General features: G+C 23.9%; 2 protein-coding genes across 2 annotated transcripts in view; both read left to right on the forward strand.

Moving 5' to 3' along the window:
* The window catches only part of LOC134829043 (methylcytosine dioxygenase TET-like), a 54,287-nt gene that overhangs the window by 28,150 nt on the left and 7,024 nt on the right, over window positions 1-19,113 (forward strand). The gene's annotated exons all lie outside the window — the stretch shown is intronic.
* LOC134832788 (methylcytosine dioxygenase TET) overlaps window positions 1-19,113 on the forward strand; it is a 43,195-nt gene that overhangs the window by 8,292 nt on the left and 15,790 nt on the right. The window lies entirely within an intron of this gene.

Below are 19,113 nucleotides of genomic sequence, written 5' to 3' on the forward strand. Positions count from 1 at the left end.
TTTTTTGCTGCTCTTCGTGTTTTGTTGTGCGAATTGTTAGCATGACAGCCAAACCAAGCCAAAAGTGCTTGTTTGTATGAAATTAAGCACACTACTTGCATGTGTGGGAAAAAATATTTTTCTGGTATCATTATATTGCATCATTCATCGCGCGCGCGTTCGTTTTTCGGTCGTTTTTATTGTTTTGCTGCTGCATTTTTTTGTGTCGAGTATGAGAGAAGTGTTTGTTTGATGTTGTGGCATTTATTATGTTATTATTATTATTATTATTTAACATGTTGTTGGAAAAATTTTTTTGTGAATATAATTGAGTGGCACACGCATCACGTGAATGACGTGGGGATTTGACACGTGCTAATTTGTTATTGTTTGTTTGTTGTATGTTTCGTGTCACCGCAGAGAGTTGATTCGAGTGGTTTACATGACATGCCACATGAAAAGGTTAAGGACCTTGACTTTGGATGATTTGATTAATAAATAAATTATTTGTTTTCAAATGTTTTTAATTAAAAAAAAAAATTTAAATATTTTTCAAGAAAATTTTCTTGATTAAAAAATTTTTTTATTTAAAAAAATTAGGAAAAAAATATTAAAAAATATTTAATTTTTTTTATTTATTTTTCTTAATGAAAAAATTCTTTAATCAATTAAATTTTCTTGAAATAAATTAAAATTATTTTTTTTTAATTTAAAATATTTTTAAAAAACAATTAATTTAAATAAAATGGAATCAAATGAAACAAAAAAAATAATATTAAAATAAATAATTAATATTTTTTAAAATAGTATTTCAATTATTTCACTAAAAAAACTCTGAGAAATTTAAAAAATGACTGAAATTATTAATTTTTCAATTTGCTAAAAAAATCTTAATAATTTTTTTTTATTTTTTGAATATGTTTGAATAAAAATAATTCTAATTATAAACAAAATATTAATTAATTGAATTATATTTTTTATTTAATTTATTTTAATTTTTATTTATTTAAAAAATTAAAAAATCAACAATTTCAGATATTTTTAAAATATTTTTAATTGAAAAAAATAATTATAATTTATTGAAAGAAAATTTTATTGATTAAAGAATTTTAAAAAATTCAGGAAAAAAAAATATAAAAATAAAATAAAAAATATTTAATTTTTTTTTTTTTTTTTTAAATAAAAAAAATTTTAATCAAGCAAATTTTCTTCAAATAAATTAAAATATTTTTTTTTAATTTAAAATATTTAAAAAAAATATTAATTTAAATCAAATGAAATTTTAAAAAATATTAAAATTATTAATTAATTAAATAACAAAAAATTATTTAAAGATAAATATTTTTTTTTAATTAAAATTATCAAAAAATAAATTTAATTAGTAATTCTATGAAAAATCTTTTATTATTATTAAATAAATTAAAATTATTTTTTAATATTAAAAGAAATATTTTCTAATTAAATATCCGCCTAATTAAATTTATTAAGTTAATTCAAAGAAAATTCCCAAATTCTCAATTTCTACCAAAAAATAAAGAAACATTTTTCTTACAAAAAAAAAAAATTACATCAAACTTACCTCCGATTCCATCATAAATAATAATAATAAAAATTTGGCGTGCTTCCTTCGCTATTTGGATCATCATAAAACAGTTATAAGACACGAAAAACCTCTTCGTCTTATATATTTTCCTCTCGTTCGACAATAACAACAATAAAAAAAGATGTTTTTGCCGGCAAATCATCGCATCGTGTTCAAATGTCTCTAGAAACCTAGATTTTTCTTTTTGCCACTCTTCTTTTCTTCTGTTTTGCGGAATTCCAACGTACACTTTTTATACGTCATTTATTATTATTTTTATTCTTATATTCCGAAACGAACGTTTTTTTGCTGCTCGTTCGAACAAACAACTCTGCCTTTATTGCCGAGGGAAAGTGTGGCGGCTTGTTACTTGTACAAATGAAATGGCATGCCAGGAATAAAAAAGGAGGAATATAAAAGTGTGTGTGTGTGTGTATTTGCTAACATTTATATCAAAAAGATGGCAAAAAGCGGCACAGACACTCGCTCGGCGTAGTTTTTTGTCGTTGTCGTCCATGACATTGAATCTACTTTTATCTGTTTTTCTCCTCATCGTCGTCGTTGTCGTCATTTGTTGTTGTTTCTTTGCCTTTTTTCGCATTTGAATGGATATCTGACTAATAAAAGTGAATGAATGAATGAAAAATTCTCCGGCGAAATTTCGTGCCTTTTGTGTTTACTTTTTTTTTGTGCCGCCGGTAATCGTGAAGCCGGTCATTTTTGGTGCTTTTATGAGTTTTTGGCACTGTAATGTTATGTTAAACAACGGATGGAAGTGTGCTGGTCATGCAATTTTATTACAGCAGTGATGATTATTATTATTGCTTTTATCGACTTTGCATCATTTTTTTTTTCGTCGTGAATGAGTAATACGGAAAAGAATAATGAATGGGGGAGTTTTTTTTTCGGCACTGCGGATGGAAATGGAAATGATGTTGACCATGACGCGGGATGTAATTTTTGGGGATGTCATTGGCAAGCGAAAGTGATGCGGTTTGGTAATCAAATTTTAAGGGTAGAAAAAAAAGAGTGTAAGTGACTTTTAACGTGATTTTTTTTTGCTTTAAAAAAATTTAAATTTTGCTTTTATTTTATAAAAAAAAATAAAAATAATAAATTTTTTATTATTTTTTTTAAATTTTAATTAAATTTATTTAATTAATTTAAAAAAATAAATTTATTTTAGGAAATAAATTTAAAAAATATATTTTCATTAAAAATTGAGAAAATATTTAAAAATTAAATTGATAAAAAAAATGAGTTTAAAATAATTTCTTTATGAAACAAAATATGCATTTTTTAATTTTTTTAAATTACATTAAAATTAATTAAAATAAAAAAATAAATTAAATTAAATAAAAAATTAAAGCCCAAAATAAAACAAATTCAAAATAATTTTTCTATGAAAAAAATCTTTATTTTTTTTAATTAATTAGTTATAATTTAATAAAAAAATATTAATAAATTAAAAAAAAATAATTAAAAAAAAAATTGAATAAATATTATAAAAAATGTTTTAAAATAGCAAGAAATAATTTTCAATACAAAATTATTCATTTTTTTGACAATATATTAAAAATTATTATTTATGTTAAAAATTGCGAAAATTTTTTATTTAATTATTTGAGTTTTGAAAATAAATATTGAATTATAATAATTTAAGGATTAAAAATTAATTTTTTGAGTTTTTTTTAATTTAAAAAGTCAATTTAATTTGAAAAAATAAAAATTTTGCAATTTTTTTGAATTAAATTGAAATTAAATTATAAAAAATTAAAATTAAATAAAATTAAAAATATGTAAAATTAATTAAAATTTTAAATAAATAATTTTTATAAACCAAAATTTTAATAAACGTCAAATATGTGAATTTTTAAAATTTTCATAAGCTCTAAATAAAATAACTTTTAATGAAATTTTAAAACATTATCTCAATTTTCCACGAAAATAAAAGTTCATTTTTCCCAAAAAAAAAGAAAAAAAAATAATTAAATAACATAAAATAAAAAGGATCACGTATAAATAACTTTGCCCTATGTTAAATAAAATTGTCTATATCTTTGCCATACATTGCAAAAACTTAAATAATTCAATTACATGACCAATTTATTGTACAAGTTATTAAATTTTATTGTCTCACACTCCGAACGCTTCGACTTTTCCCGAAAACTTTTCGCCGCCTCACGCCAAAATCGTGTGCAAGGGATGGAGTTTCAGGCGCCTTTTGCTAAACTGTCGATGCAAAAAACTGCTTTTCACGCCACTGCCTGACTTTCTTCGTCTTAATGGTCTGCACGAGCAAATATAACACATAACACAAAATAACAACAACATCGTATAATATTATTATATATTTGCAAAATAAATTTAATTTAGACCTAAAAGTTTTCTTCGTACGAAATTGGCTTTTCTTCGTAGTTCATAGTAGTTAGTAGTCGTCGCCATTTTCCACGTACGAGAAATTTACTCAAGTTGAACTTTCAGTTCTTGCATCATCGAAGGAAAAGCTTATAGAAAGCTGCCCTGGCTAAAATTGCATGAAGGTTACCCCAGCTCGATCTCGATGATTGGCGCTTTTAATATTTTTCAAAAATATTAGCATATATTGATCTTTTTCAAACCACATTTTAACATACCTCGTACAGATCCTCGTACAACTCCATACAACCCGTACAGAGCATACCATTTTCTATCGAAGTGCAATTAATGCCGAAGCAAATTTAGTTTCTCGACAAATTTTCGAATTGAATGAATAATAATCAAGAAACATGCTGGCTTGGACATCAGGAGAACGGGGATGAGAACACATGGTCAATACATACACGTACGTAGCTCTGTACTGTACGACAGTATATACCACGTACGTGTATCTATAGACATGTGTGTGAGTCTTGTTGGGAAAAAAAGGAAAATAATCAACAAAACAACGTACACACGAGTTGACGAGAACACGTGGTGCATGCGAAAGATCCAAAAGGACGGGGGGAGGGAGGTCAAACCCCCTCCTATTAAAAATCCCGTTTGTACGCTATAATTGTGGGAGTGGATGGAGAACCTTTCCTTTGCCTTGATGATGATTATTTTCCACATTCGTCGGTATGAAAACTTTAAAATGTGTGTCCATCCGTGTTCGTGTGTGTGTGTGTAGTAATAAATATATGTGTGTGTGTGCAAAAACTTGGCGAATAATGATGTTAGACGCGTTGTTAGCTAGCTGCTTGCTGCAGACATTCTACAATATTTATGTACGTTGAAAGTTCTCATGCTTCCTTTTTTTGCCAGTGAGCCTGGACTCGGTGTGTGTGCAACGTGTGAATATAATAGAATTTTCGTACTTTATTGATTTTATGCGCAATAGAATTTTGCGCGTCTCATATGTTGTTCTTTTATGTATGGCACACGGCACTCGTGGCGGCTCGTGTATGTGGTTATATTTATTATACTTTTTCCCTTTTGTACTGCCGACTCGAACACGAGACTCGAGTCTCAGTCTCGCTCGTACACTTACTTATGTGACGCACGTAGGAAAAAATCTTCTACAGCGGAGCTAATATACATAACCAACGTGATATTTTGTATATTTAAAAGTACATAAGTTTAGGACGGAGGATATATTTTCTCTTTGCTACATAACATACACATAAGCACACATACACACACACACACACACGTGCTCGAGTATAAAATGCGAAAATTTTGCTTCAACTTTGCCTTGCCTTTGCATTGCTTGCTTTGCTTTTCACTCCCTCGCACCACCGTCGACCGATGAACGTCGCCCGTGTGCGACGAGGATGAGAAGTATAAAATTCAAAATGGCGTCTCCATGTGGTGTATCGATAATTACTATTTTTGCCACAACACAACCTCATACCCCTTGCCCATCTTGAGAGTTTGCAATGCACCTGTCCCGCACAAAAAAAAAATTATGAAACCTTTGAGAGGACTTTTCATTAACGTCATTATCTTGTTTCATTTTTTTTTTTGATGAAAATGATAAAAAAATGACAAACTTGTACTTGTGTCAATTTTTGTCACTGTTTCGTGAACTTTGTGTCATGAGTTGTACTGTCGACATTTGTATGATCATCGCATTTGTGCGAGCAACCAGGTCTTTCGTTATTTATAAACAATGTTTCGTATCATTTGTACAGTACAACTTTTTTTCTAAAAAAAAGAATGAAATATTTTGTCCTGAATGGAAAGGTTAACTAACTCGCTTTTAAAGAGAGAATTAAAAATAATTTTTTGAATTTTCCGGAATTTTCCACGAATTTTCCTTAATTTTCTGAAAAATAAGTGATTTTTTGTAGAATGCTTTATGAATTTTCATTATGTACGATCTAAAAGAATTCTTAGAAGAATTAAAAATTTTCCATAATTTTCCGGAAAATTTTATGATTTTTCATTGAATTTCCATGAGTTTTCCACAATTTTTTTTTTAGTATTTTTTGATTTTGTGAAGAGTTTCTTTCAAAAATTTATATCATTCAGGAGTCACAAGATTTTAATAGAAAAAATGTGAATTTTCCAATATTTTCCGGAAAACTTTATGATTTTTCATTGAATTTTCATGAGTTTTCCACAAGTTTTTGAATTTTTTTTTTAATTTTTAAAAACTTCATCATTTTGAGTAAAAAGATCATTCAGAAAAGTACAAAGCCTTCATTTTGTAAAAAATTTTCCGGAAAATTCCTTGATTATTCATCGAATTTCCACAAATTTTCCATATTAATATTTTAATGAAGAAAACTCAATCAATGTAAAAATGTTAAAAGAGGAAAGTTTTAACGAAATTTTGAAAAAATCATCTAAAAACTGCCAAAAAGTTATTTTTATAAATTTTATGAATTAGCAAATGGCGATTTTACATGACAAGACAGACACAGGACAAAACCACATTTTTTCTTCGAAATGCGGTAAAGACAAACTTTGACTATTTCAAAAATTGACTTTACTTGTGAAGAGACATTTGAAAAATATTTCAAAAACTTTTTGATTATCATTAACGCTTGTTCTGTTTTATTTTATCTTGACGATTTATTTTTACCTTTTTTTTATCTTTTTTTAAAAACAATTTCTCGACGTAGACGAAAATATTTAATCATAAAATTTTATGACTTCGGAGTAATTTGAGTAATTTTCCATCTATCGACGAAGAAACTAGTTTTAAAGTAATAAATAACTTTTCTTTTTTTTTAATAAAAAAAATATTAAAATATTATTAATAAATATATATTTTTATAACTAATAACGACGTCGCGTAATAAACTGATAATAAACATAAATTACTTAAAAATAGTGAATCATCATCATAAAAACTTTACAAATATAAAACTATTCATTAAAAAAGTACATAAAATAAAAGTATTAAATCAAAAAAAAAAGTTTTTATACAACATAAAATTGCATAGCATAAAATAATAAAAAAAAAATACAAAAAATCATGTTTCTTAATAATAATAATAATCGCATTCGTATCACAGCACAACTTTATTATATTATTATTAAAGGTTCAGCCCAAACTGTAATTTATTTATGATTTTTTCTGCGTTCATGTTTTTTATTTTTAGATTCGCGAGCGCACAAAATTCATTAATTCTTCAGCTTAATATTTTTTTTTTATTTTTTTTAATCATCACGATGATGGAATGATAATAAAATGATTAAAAAATATATCCTCCCATAAATAGTGCTGCGTTCGAGGTATCTTTTGTACATTATTCGTTATGAAAAATATTAAATAAGTATAAAAAAAAGAATATAAACAATGTTATGGAATTCGCTTCTCCTATAATTAATTTTCTCTGCCGGCAAAAATAATTGCAAATAAGTTATAAATATATATATGTATATTAAAAGTACATAGCAGCAGCAAAAACAGCAGATGATGCGTTGTTAATGTAATATTAAAAAAAATAATAATGGCGGCGAACTATGCTAAATAGCTTATTTAGTTGCTACAACTTAACACACAGAGAATCCTTGAACGTTTTTATTGTTGCCGTTATTAGTAATTATTATTTATTTATATTTTGAAAAAAAAAAATAAAGAATGAATAATAATTTGTAGGTTGAACGATATAATGTTGTATTTTATTATATTTTTAGCGTTAAATGATAGTTTAGTTATTAACATACATTTTTAATTAAAAATTAACATTTATTATTTTTTTAATTTTTTTTTTTTTAGAAAAATTAATTATGTTTTAATAACAACATTTTATCAAAAAATGTTTATTAATATAATTAATAAATTAAATAAAATTATAATTTTCAATATTTTAAAAAATATTTTTTGTTAATTTTTAATAGTACAAAAAATTATAATAAAAAATTAAAAAAAAATATAATAAAATTTTTATTAAAAATATTTTTCAAGTAAAAAATTTAATAAAAGATTTTATATCAAATTTAATTAATGAAAAATATATTTCAAAAAATAAATAAATATTAATAATTATTAAAATATTTTTTAACTTTTTTTATATTTTAAAAATATTTTTTTTTATAATAAAAAATTTAAAAAATAATAAATTTTTTTTTAAATATTTTTTTTTTTTTTTATATTTTTTAAATTAAAGTTTTTTTTTAACTTTATACCTATTAACTTTTTTATAATATTAAATTAATGAAAAAAATATTAAAAATTTATAATTTTTTTTAAAATTAAAATAAAAAAAAATAATTTTAAATTTTAAAAAAAAATTCAAAATTTAATGTAAAAAATGTCAAAATAAATATTCAAATAAATAAAAAAATATATTTTTCATATATTTTTAAAATAAAATATGTTCATCCTATACATAAAACCATTAAAAAATAAAATAGTTAAAAAGTAATAAAAATACTTAAAACATGTATTTTTGCGTCATAAATTTTATTATTATATATCTTAATTATAATTAATTCAACAATCAACTTTTTTGACGTGTTTCAAAATGAAAAAAAAAAATTCTTCGTCCTCGTCATCATTATTAATAATAATAATAAATAATAAATAACAACAAACATACCACCCCCTCACTTCATTCCTTCCATCAACGAGCACCAGACTTATACTTATCGTTTATTGACCTCATGATTTAACCTTTTTTTCCTTTTTTATTGCATTACTTTTTCACATGTACACAAGTAAAGTATAATAAAGGCAGTCTAGCACAACTAAACTAAAATAAACTGATATATAGTGCAATGAATGCAATCTAATGAAACGAAACAAAATAAAAAAGAAACTCGAGTATAGAACAAAAATAGTGTACAATATTATTATCATAGTTATCAAGTAATAACAACTTTTTGTATACGAAGAAAATATACGACCATAAATTATTATTATTATTTAAAAAAAAAATAACAATAAATAATAATAATATGCGATACGAAAAAAATGCGAACGTTGTAAAATAGAAAAAAATGTATTTATAAAGTAATGATAATAATAAGAGAGATGATAAAAAATACATTTAGCACATAAAAAATAAAAAAAGTAATAATGATGATGATAATGAACACAAAAAAGGAACTACTGATAAGAAAAAAACTTTTTTTTACATTTATTTACAATGTGGGTTTTATTTTATTTTTTGTATACAAAGAAATTTATTTATTATTATTTTGTTATCAGTTGTTGCGTTTTTGCGCATTCATTGTTTTATGATAATATTTAAAATAAATTTAAATATTATTTTTTTTTACAAAGAACTTAATTTCTAAATAAATATATGAATCATTTTGTACTAAAAATATTTTTATTTTGTAATATTTTCAAACAAATGCCAATTTGACATGCATGCAAGTTGTTATTGTTATAATATTAATATTATTATAATTCATTTTTATTTTATTTTATAACATCCTCTATTCCTCACGTATGTTTATTTTTACAGTTTTGTATGTTTTTTTTTTTGTTTTTAAAAGGAAACGAAAAAAAAACTATAAAACAAAAATAAACATGAATTCGAAACAAAAGTAAAAATCTTAATTAGAATCGCAAAATAAATAAATCTTTCTTGTGTGTGCCAGTTGCATATATTTTATATACATAAATATACTGTGGGATAATTTAATTTTTTTCGCTACTTTTTAATTTAAAATGTTTTTGATTTTATCACGTTTTCTATTTTTTTTTTATTTTTATTGAATTTTCTAATATTTTAAAATAAATTATTTATTTTTGCAACAAGTTTAATTAATTTTTTTTTTCTAAATAATTAAAATGTATGAAAAAAATTATTTAATTCATAATTTAAAAAAAAAATAAGAAATATTAAAAAAAATATTTTTATAATATTTTAAAATAAATATTTAAAAAAAAGATAATATTGTTAAACAAAATTTATAAATGTTTAAAAATTAAAAAAAAAAAATTAATTAATTTTAAATAAAAAAAATAAATAAAATTATAACTAATTAAATAAAAATAAATAAATATGTATTATTAATTTTATTTATTTTTTTTTAAATTTATTTTAAAACAAAAAGAAAATATTAAGAGCAATTTTTAAATATTAAAAAAATTTAACATTTAATTGAAAACATCATAACTATAAATTTAATTAAAAAAATAAATTTATAAATAAATTTTAAAAAAATAAATATATTAAAAAAAATATTTTTTATTAAAAAGTAAATATTTTTATTTAATTTTTTAAAATTAACACAAAATATTAAAGAAAATTTTAAAATATAAAAAAAATTAAATATAAAACATAAAAAATTAAATAAAATAAGAAGAAAAAAAAATTAAAATATTAAAAAAAATAGTAATAGGTAAACAACAAATTTATAAAAAATATTTAAAAAAAAATATATTTCATTAAAAAATAATTTTTTTCAAATTAAGACAAAATATTAAAGAAAATTAAAAAAAATGAAGAAAATTAATTAAAAAACATTAAATTAAAATTAACAAAAATTAAATAAAAAATAGAAGAAAAAAATTAAATGAACCCATTGTATATGTTTATTATAGTTATAGAGCGAATCTCCGAGAAACGAGAAACATAAACAATAATTAAAATTTTTATGCTGAAGCACACACTTCTACTCCATTTTTTTATATAAATATAACAACAAACACACAGCTCTATAGTGTTTTTATTATTATTATAAATTTTTGTTTTTACTTTTTTTTTTTTTGCAAAACATGCAGTTCCCATATGACCCAAGCCAGCATCCAAGTTGTTACGACGGCGCGGCATTGTTGACGCGCTAAATAAAAATTAATGTGAGCAAAGAGGTTCCCCAGCATTTCAATTGTTCTTCATTTCTTTGTGTCTCTCTCCTGCTCGCGTTGTCTGTGTTTGTAATAATAAAAAAACCGTCTGGCATGGTACACACGATGATGGTCATATATCATCATTATACATGTTTTATAAATGAAATGGAATGAAAAAAAAAATAATAATACGCGCACCGAAGAAAAAGTCATTATTATTAAAAATTGGTTCCAAGTGCGCGCGACACACACGGGGAAAAATCCTCTAAGCCAAGTCGTATTATGCATGGTTGACTTGAACGTTGCTTGACCGATGACGATGATGATACTCCAAAACAACAACTTGCGAGGTAAAAAAAATTTGCCATCGTATCCAGAAAATTTGAGTTTTATGTTTAGTGATGTAGAAACACGATATGCAGGGAAAAAAATCGCGCGTCTCCTCTTTTCATTCATCGTCGTCGTTCAACTCAACTCAGATCAGAGTCCCTGCATTTTTTTTCCAATTTATGTTTTTTTTTAAATTTTTTTTTGTGTTCTTTTTCTATATTTCTCGTTTTTTTGCACACAACTCGTGTGTGTGTGTGTGTGTAAAAAGCGAACGGAAAAAATAAAAAGACGCAAAAATACTGGGAAAAAAACTTTATGTATATGATTTTTTTTATCGTTGTTTCGTTCGTAGAATAAATGCAACTACTACTACTACTGACTCTCTCGCGATAACTAAACTCACAGTGGTTTCAATTTTAATTATTGAGAAAAAAATTATTAATTTTAACGGTTAAATTTTTTGAATTTTGACAGTTGTGAAATTTTTTTTTTTATAAAATTTGAATTTTTTTAAACGTCAGAATTTAAATTTTTAAAATTTCAAACTCTTAACTGTCAAAAAAGTTTCAAATTTCGTAATTTTTCAAATCTTTTGAAATTTTAATAGCTAAAATTTTTGAATTTTGACAGATGTCAAATTTTTTTTTAAAATTTGAATTTTTTGAATTTCATTCTCTGACAATTTTTATAAAACCTTTTTGATATTTAAAAAATGAATTAATTGAAAAATTCTTAAAAGAATAAATTTCTTTCAAGAAAAGTTTTAAGAAAATTTCTTTGACAGATGACAGATGTCAAAAAAATTTTTTAAATTTAATTTTTAAATTTTTCAAGAAATTAAAATTTTGAAATTCTCTCAAAAATCTTAAAACTTTAAATTACAGTGCAAAAAAAAATGAAAATTTTACAAGAAAAATTTTACTTGTCAAAAAATGATAGCTGTCAATTTTTTTTTACTAAAAATCCTTTACCTATTAAAAAAAATTTAAATTTCGAAAGAATTTTTCAATGAAATTTATTTTTAGTAAAAAAAATAATTTTCAATGGATTTTTTGAAGTAAAAAAAAATTTGACAGTTAAATTGACAGCATTCAAAATTTAATTTAATTAGAAGAAATTTTACAAGAAATTAAAAAAAAAATATTTAACATCGAAAGGATTTTAATAAAAAAAAATTTAACAGCTGTTATTTTTGACAAACGTCATAATTTGACATTTTGTTTAATTTTGATTTTTTCTCAATGTAATTTAAAATTTTAAGATATTTTTCATAAAATTATGAACTTTAAGTTCTTGAAAGATCTCAAAAGATCAAATTTTATAATTTTTTTGACATCTGTCAACTGTCAAAGTCATTATTTAAAAATTTTTTTGAAAGAAATTCGTTATTTTTTGAAGATTTTAATTTCTTGAGGCTCAAGAAATGTAAAAAACTACAAATTTATCCCATAGTCTAGATCACTGGCGATATCAGCTCAATTTTTTTCTGTTCCCTTTTTATTTTATGATTTTTTTTGTTGTGTTGCGAGTGTTTGTGCGAACATAAAAAAGCTGCACAGGATGTTCACTACACTCTTCAATATAGGTGCAACTTTACTTTTCAATTTTAATTGAAAAAGTGGCTGTTTGTGCACACGATGTTGATGACGACGACATGCTTTTACAGCAGCAGCATTCTGCGCGGCATTCTGTGTTATCCTTTTTCTATTCTATTTCTGTATTTTTTTTCGTTCGCCATGCCGTGGATTGGTGCTGCTGCATGTGTCGTTCTTGTTTTTTTTTCGAAGATTTTTATTTCTATTTTTTATTTTCTATGGGCGAAAAAAAATAACGGCTTTATATATTGATGACTCGAATAGCAACAACAACTCGCCGCATCCAGGACGTTCGTTGTGTTTTTGCATTTTCTGTGTGTCGTGAAAAGAGGTCCGATATTTTTGAATAGGATTTTGCTGCGTTGTTGTTAAAAGGCAGGAAAGTGGTGTGATGAGGAAAAGTTGAAACAGGAGCTAAGCTCGTCTCTGTGGCGTGTGTGCGATGAGGAAAATGGACGTCGACGACGACGACGATGAATGTGTTCCTGCGAGAGGAGGGTCGTCGTCGTCGTCGACGTCGGCATACGGAAAAACGGGAGGTTTTCCAATACACGGTAGTTAACATAACAACACATCATGCTCCTCGCCTGGCTTGCCTCGACAAAATATACATAAAACGGCAAATGTTATGTAGAGAGGAATATTTATGATGCTGGAAGAATGATTAAAAATACACACGGATTGTACACAAGAAAACAGGATGAAAAATGAGAAGCTTATATGATGGAATACACATTTATATTGCTTATGCAAGGAAGCTCATCAATTATTTTTTGTTGTTGTTGTCGTCGACGTCGATGTCGTTATTATTTTTTTTTACTGCAAATCCAGGTTTTTGTCATAAAAATGACGAGAGCGAAACTCTTGCAAATTTTTTAAAAGCTCGTCATAAAACTTTCTTTCTTCAGCAGCATTGTCCTCGAAAAGAAAATAGAACTAATAAAATAATAATAATATAAAAAAAAGAAGCAGAAAATAAGTTCGCGGAAAAAACTCATTAAAAGATGATTATAACATTTTTTCCAAGAAACTTTGCAATTTACATTTTCCGCGCATTTTGTTTTTAACAACATTAAAATATATAATGATTTATTTTTTTTAAACAAAAAAAAAAAATTAAATATATTTCTTTTATAACATTAGCGTATTTTTTTAATATATTTTTTAATAATTTTATTATTATTATTTTTTATAATATTTTTTTTAATTTTCTTAATATTTTTTAATTTAAAAAAAAATAATAAAAAAAATTAAAAATTATATTTTAAAGTTACGTAAACATTTTAAATAAAAAATACATTTTTTTATAAAGTTTTTAACAAGAATGATTTAATTTAATAATTTAAAATAATAAAATTAAAAATTAATAAATTTAAATTTTTAATAATTTATTTTTATTAATAAAATAATTTAGAAAATATTTTAATTATTATTTTTTTTAATTATTAAAACTATTTATATTAAAATATTATTTTTTTTATATTAAATATTTTTTTAAGTTATATAACTATTTAAATTATTTTTTTTTGTAAAGATTTTTATTATATTTTTTTTCGATAATTTTTTTAAATTAAAATAATTAATAATAAAATTTAAATTAATAAATTATTTTTTTTAATTTAAATTTTTATTAATTATTTTTTTTTTAAAAAAATAAATATATTTTTTATTTATAATTAAAAATATTACAAAAAATTTATTAAAATAATTGCATTATTTAAAAATATAATCTTAATATATTTAAAAAATATTGAATATAAAAAAATAATAAATGAATATATAAATAATTAAAAAAAAAATAAAAATATTTTTTGAATTATTTTATTAAAAAAAATAAATTATTAAAAATTTAAATTTTTAAATATAATTTTGAAATGTTAGATTCATTTTTACTATATAATATAGAAATATTAAGAAATTTTTTAAAAACTAATATAAAAAATTAATAAAAAAAATAATTAAAGAAAATGTTATACAAAAATATATTTTAAAATATTTTTTCATATAAAATATTACATTATTTTTTTTTAAACAAAAAATATTTTAAAATAAATCTTAAAAAAACAGACAGACATCTTCATTCAATTTCCTCAATATTTTTTTTTTCTTCACATTTTTTTAAGTCGACAAAATTTTACTTTGCCTGTCCTGTAAAATATTTATAATAACAATAATAATAGTTTCAATGCATCATATTTTATACACAATACAACAACAACAACAACAATTTTATATAATAATATTTTACATTTTAAAATTTATGAATTTGTACAAGAAACAGCACAGCAGCGACTCATACAGCAACAACAATATAGCTTTGTATATAAATTTATAATACAATGTTTAATGTTGTAAGAAAATGCATCAAGTAATAAATTATTATTATTCTTTGTTTAATATTGTTATTATTATAATAAATTGTGTACATATTTACAATTAATCTTAATTGAGGTGAATTTTCCTTATACTCTTTCCTCTCTCTCGTTGCATTGTATTTATATATATTTTATATATATGTTGTATATGTAAATTTAGAGACAGATATTTTTTTATACTATATATAAATTTTGCAAGTTACAAGAATAACAATGGCTCCGTAAATGCATAATATAATGAAAAAAAAAGACAATACAGGTCGTTCGTCTGTTATTTATAAAAAAAAAATAAAATAAAAAAAAATTGTGTGTGTATAAAAGATATTCGATGATGATGATGAAAAAAACCTTGAAACTCTTTATTTTTTCTTGCTTACTTACTCTCGTTCGTAGATTACTTTAGACTTCTTACGTACTCCAACTAATACCAGTACAAGCCATATAAAAGGATTAAAAACAGTCAAAAGGTTAAGGCTATTGACTATATAGTATTGAGAAAAAATGTAGCGAGTTTAATGCATTTTTTATATCATTATTTTTTTAAACTATATTTTTTATTAAAGTATATAAAAAAATAATAACATTAAATTAAGATTAAAAAAAATAAAATAATTCAAGACAGGCAATTAATTATGATTGTATACAACTTACACAGCTTAAAAATAATAATAATATTAAATATATATGAAAACGACGTCGATCGATAGTTCAGTTCAGCATATATACGGGCTGGAGCTCGTTACCGTCAGCCCATGCTAAAAAATATAAGAAAAAAATTATGTTCAAAAATTCACCCTCAATTTATCAGTAAAATTCCATTAAATGTGAATTTATGTCGAAAATCCAACAAAAATCTTAAAATCCAATTATTTATCTTTTTACCCTCTTGAACAACATTTATACATTATATATACATATATATAATATACAACATTTTGAAGTTGTTTTGAAATCTTAATTATAGCTAGTTGTGCACTTATATTGCAGTATTGTACATAATGTATACTTCTTCTCACTACTAATCAAGTAAGAAGAGAAAAAAATAACAAAGAAAAAGAAGAAGGTCAACGTCGTCGTTTTTTTTTGTGTCGAACATTTGTTGTTTGGTCGGTTGTTTGGTGCTTCGGGGAAAAATTATACATGACTATATGATTCAATTTGTATTTTTTTTTGCAAAAAAAAAAATATTATTAAAAAAAAATAATAATAAAAATTTAAATATATATTTTTATAACATTTTAAATTAAGAATAATTTTTTTTTATTTTTTTAAATGCATTAAAAATTTACTAAAGTTATATTAAAGAAGTGCAGGAGGTCGACACAAATAAAAAAGAAAGAAATTGAGTGACTCTACCAGCAAGTCTAGTAAAGTACAAAACACACAACAAACACAGGAGCAGCGTAACCACGTGTATATAATAATAAATACCGGCAACATATATATAATACATGTATATACTTTAGTACATAATGTATATATAACATACACTACATTCGTATATACTCTTGAAAGTTATTAATGTTCCGTACGTTCGTCGTATACGCCACACACGCCATACACAAATACTATAAATATTTAGTTTTAAAGGATTTTCACAGAAATTCTATAACATAAACCTTGATAAGTTATGTTATACAATTCGTGAATGCCTCCCATATGCCTTCGTAGTACAGGATATCACATGAAAAAAAGAAGAAAATATGATAATCAACGAACAAACACACACACACACACCCATACCGCCGTACAGAATATTAGATGGGGGCCATTAATGCACGTAAGAGCCGCTGTACGTACGAGCTCTGTAGTCGTAGCGTGATATATTTTATGTTATTTTCTGCTTGGGGGTTCAAATTGCATACCGGGCCCCCTTTCCGTATCTCCTCATGCAGACTGTTCGTTCCTTTTTATTTTTATACACACGACATTATGTTTTAACAGAATTATTTATGCTGCTCTGTACGACGCTCTGTATGAGTTATACGTAGAACGAAAAATTCTGGGGAACTAAAACAGAAAACAAACAGTCATCGCGGCAAATTTCGCATCAGACGATGTTTCGTGTTGTTTGGCAGAAGTAGAAAGAAAATGAATGAAGAAAAAGTTTGACGGTCACGCGTTTTTATTTTGGTTTTTTTTTTGTTTCATTCTTGCAACTTGAACATAATAATGACTTACTTTTGTTTTTATGACGTTTGGAATGATAAAAAAATAAATTTGATCAAAATATAAAAGGATTATGCGATGAAGCAAAAAAAGGTCCTTGACTCACATTAGACGAGTGCCAACAATTTTTTCTTTAAGTTTCTATTTATAGAAAATATTACCGGCACGTGAGATGAAGTTCTTTGACATTTATGAAGTTGACAGCTGTCAAAGTTGAACTCTTGAACTTTTTTTAATGAATATTTTAGTTTAAGGGAATTCATTAACTATCTTAAATATTTTGTTTAAAATAATTCATTAAATATCTCAAAATGTTCAAAAATTGAGATTTAATTAAAAATTTTGACAGCTGTCACTTTTTTAATTAAAAGAAGTTAAATGTCAAAATTTTAAATGAAATTTCAATTTTTAAACATTTTTGAGTATATTTAGGTTTTTTTTTAAATTAAAATATTATTTAAAACTATCCGAAAATTATAATTTGAAGAAAAATTTTGACAGCTGTCAAATGTCAAAAATAATGAAAATTAGAAAATTTTTAATTAAACCTAATTTTATAACAATTAAAAGATTTTTTAATCTTATTTTAAGTCAAAATAATCTTATAAATTGCCTAAAAATTTAGTTTTAAAAATTTTGTAATTTTCATTATTTTGACATTTGACAGCTGTCAAAATTTCAAATGAAGACAAATGTCAAAATTTAAATTAAATAAAATTTTAATAATTTTTAGAACATTTTGTGAATATTGAGGTTCTTTTAACCAAAATATTATTTAGAATTGTTTTAAAATAATAATTAAAGGGAAAATTTTGACAGCTGTCAAATGTCAAAAATAATTAAAATTTGAAAAGTTTGAATAAAAACTAATTTTAGAACAATTTAGAGATTACTTAGACTTATAAAAAATTCAAAAAATCTTATAAATTGTTCAAAAATTAATTTTTTCTTCAAAAGTAAAAATGACACCTGTCACTCTAACTGTCAAAAATTCCTTTAAAAATTCACTCAGGCATTAGAATTTTAATGACTTTGAACTGAAAAGAGCAGCTGCTCTTTTTTCACAATGTTGATTAGTTTCATTTGCCGCGAATGCGAAATTTCTTTTAAAGACAAAAATTTTATTTTCGCCTATTCTTTAAAAAAAAAAAAAGTTGCACACACACACACAGTCGGCCCCCATTCCCTGCTAATGTTTTATTATTATTATTATAAAAATATATATACAAGGGGCCATAAAGGTATGTCGAGAGTAGAGAGCTGTATAATTTAGTTTTCTGCAATTTTCCTCCACACTTTATTCGCAATTTTTATTACTGACGAACGCACAGCTGCACAACGACGACGACGACGACGAAGAAACGCGCGTCGTCGTATTTACTTTATAATTTCAAGTCGTCGTATGGTGAGTGGTGAGTGTTTGGGGCTACCCTACGAATTTCTCTCTGCTTTTTTTTCGTCAACTTACTATTAAAACACATGCTGCCTCCTACAGAGCCCGTACACGCTACGTGCACTCACAAAAATTAAACTCTTCACTCACTTATCCTGTGTGTACTACGTCGTCGTCGTCGTCGTCGTTGTCGCACTCTCAAGCAGCAAAAGTTTCTCTGTATGTGTGTGTGTGTACAGCGTATATGGCGTATATACTTTCCAGACATAAGGTTTGGGGGGTTCTCGCGCGTCGTCGTTCGTATGTCGCTACAACAAATACTCTTACGCGAGAATATTTTCTAAATAAAAATGTTATCATGTAGTGCATACTTCAGTTGAAATTGAAAATTTGACCGAATTGGTTGGGTTTTTTGGTATACTCTCCCGTTTGTTATATTATTATTACTACTATAAATATAATATAACCATATT

Source organism: Culicoides brevitarsis, chromosome 2 (genome assembly GCF_036172545.1).
Source record: "Culicoides brevitarsis isolate CSIRO-B50_1 chromosome 2, AGI_CSIRO_Cbre_v1, whole genome shotgun sequence".
Taxonomy (NCBI): domain Eukaryota; kingdom Metazoa; phylum Arthropoda; class Insecta; order Diptera; family Ceratopogonidae; genus Culicoides; species Culicoides brevitarsis.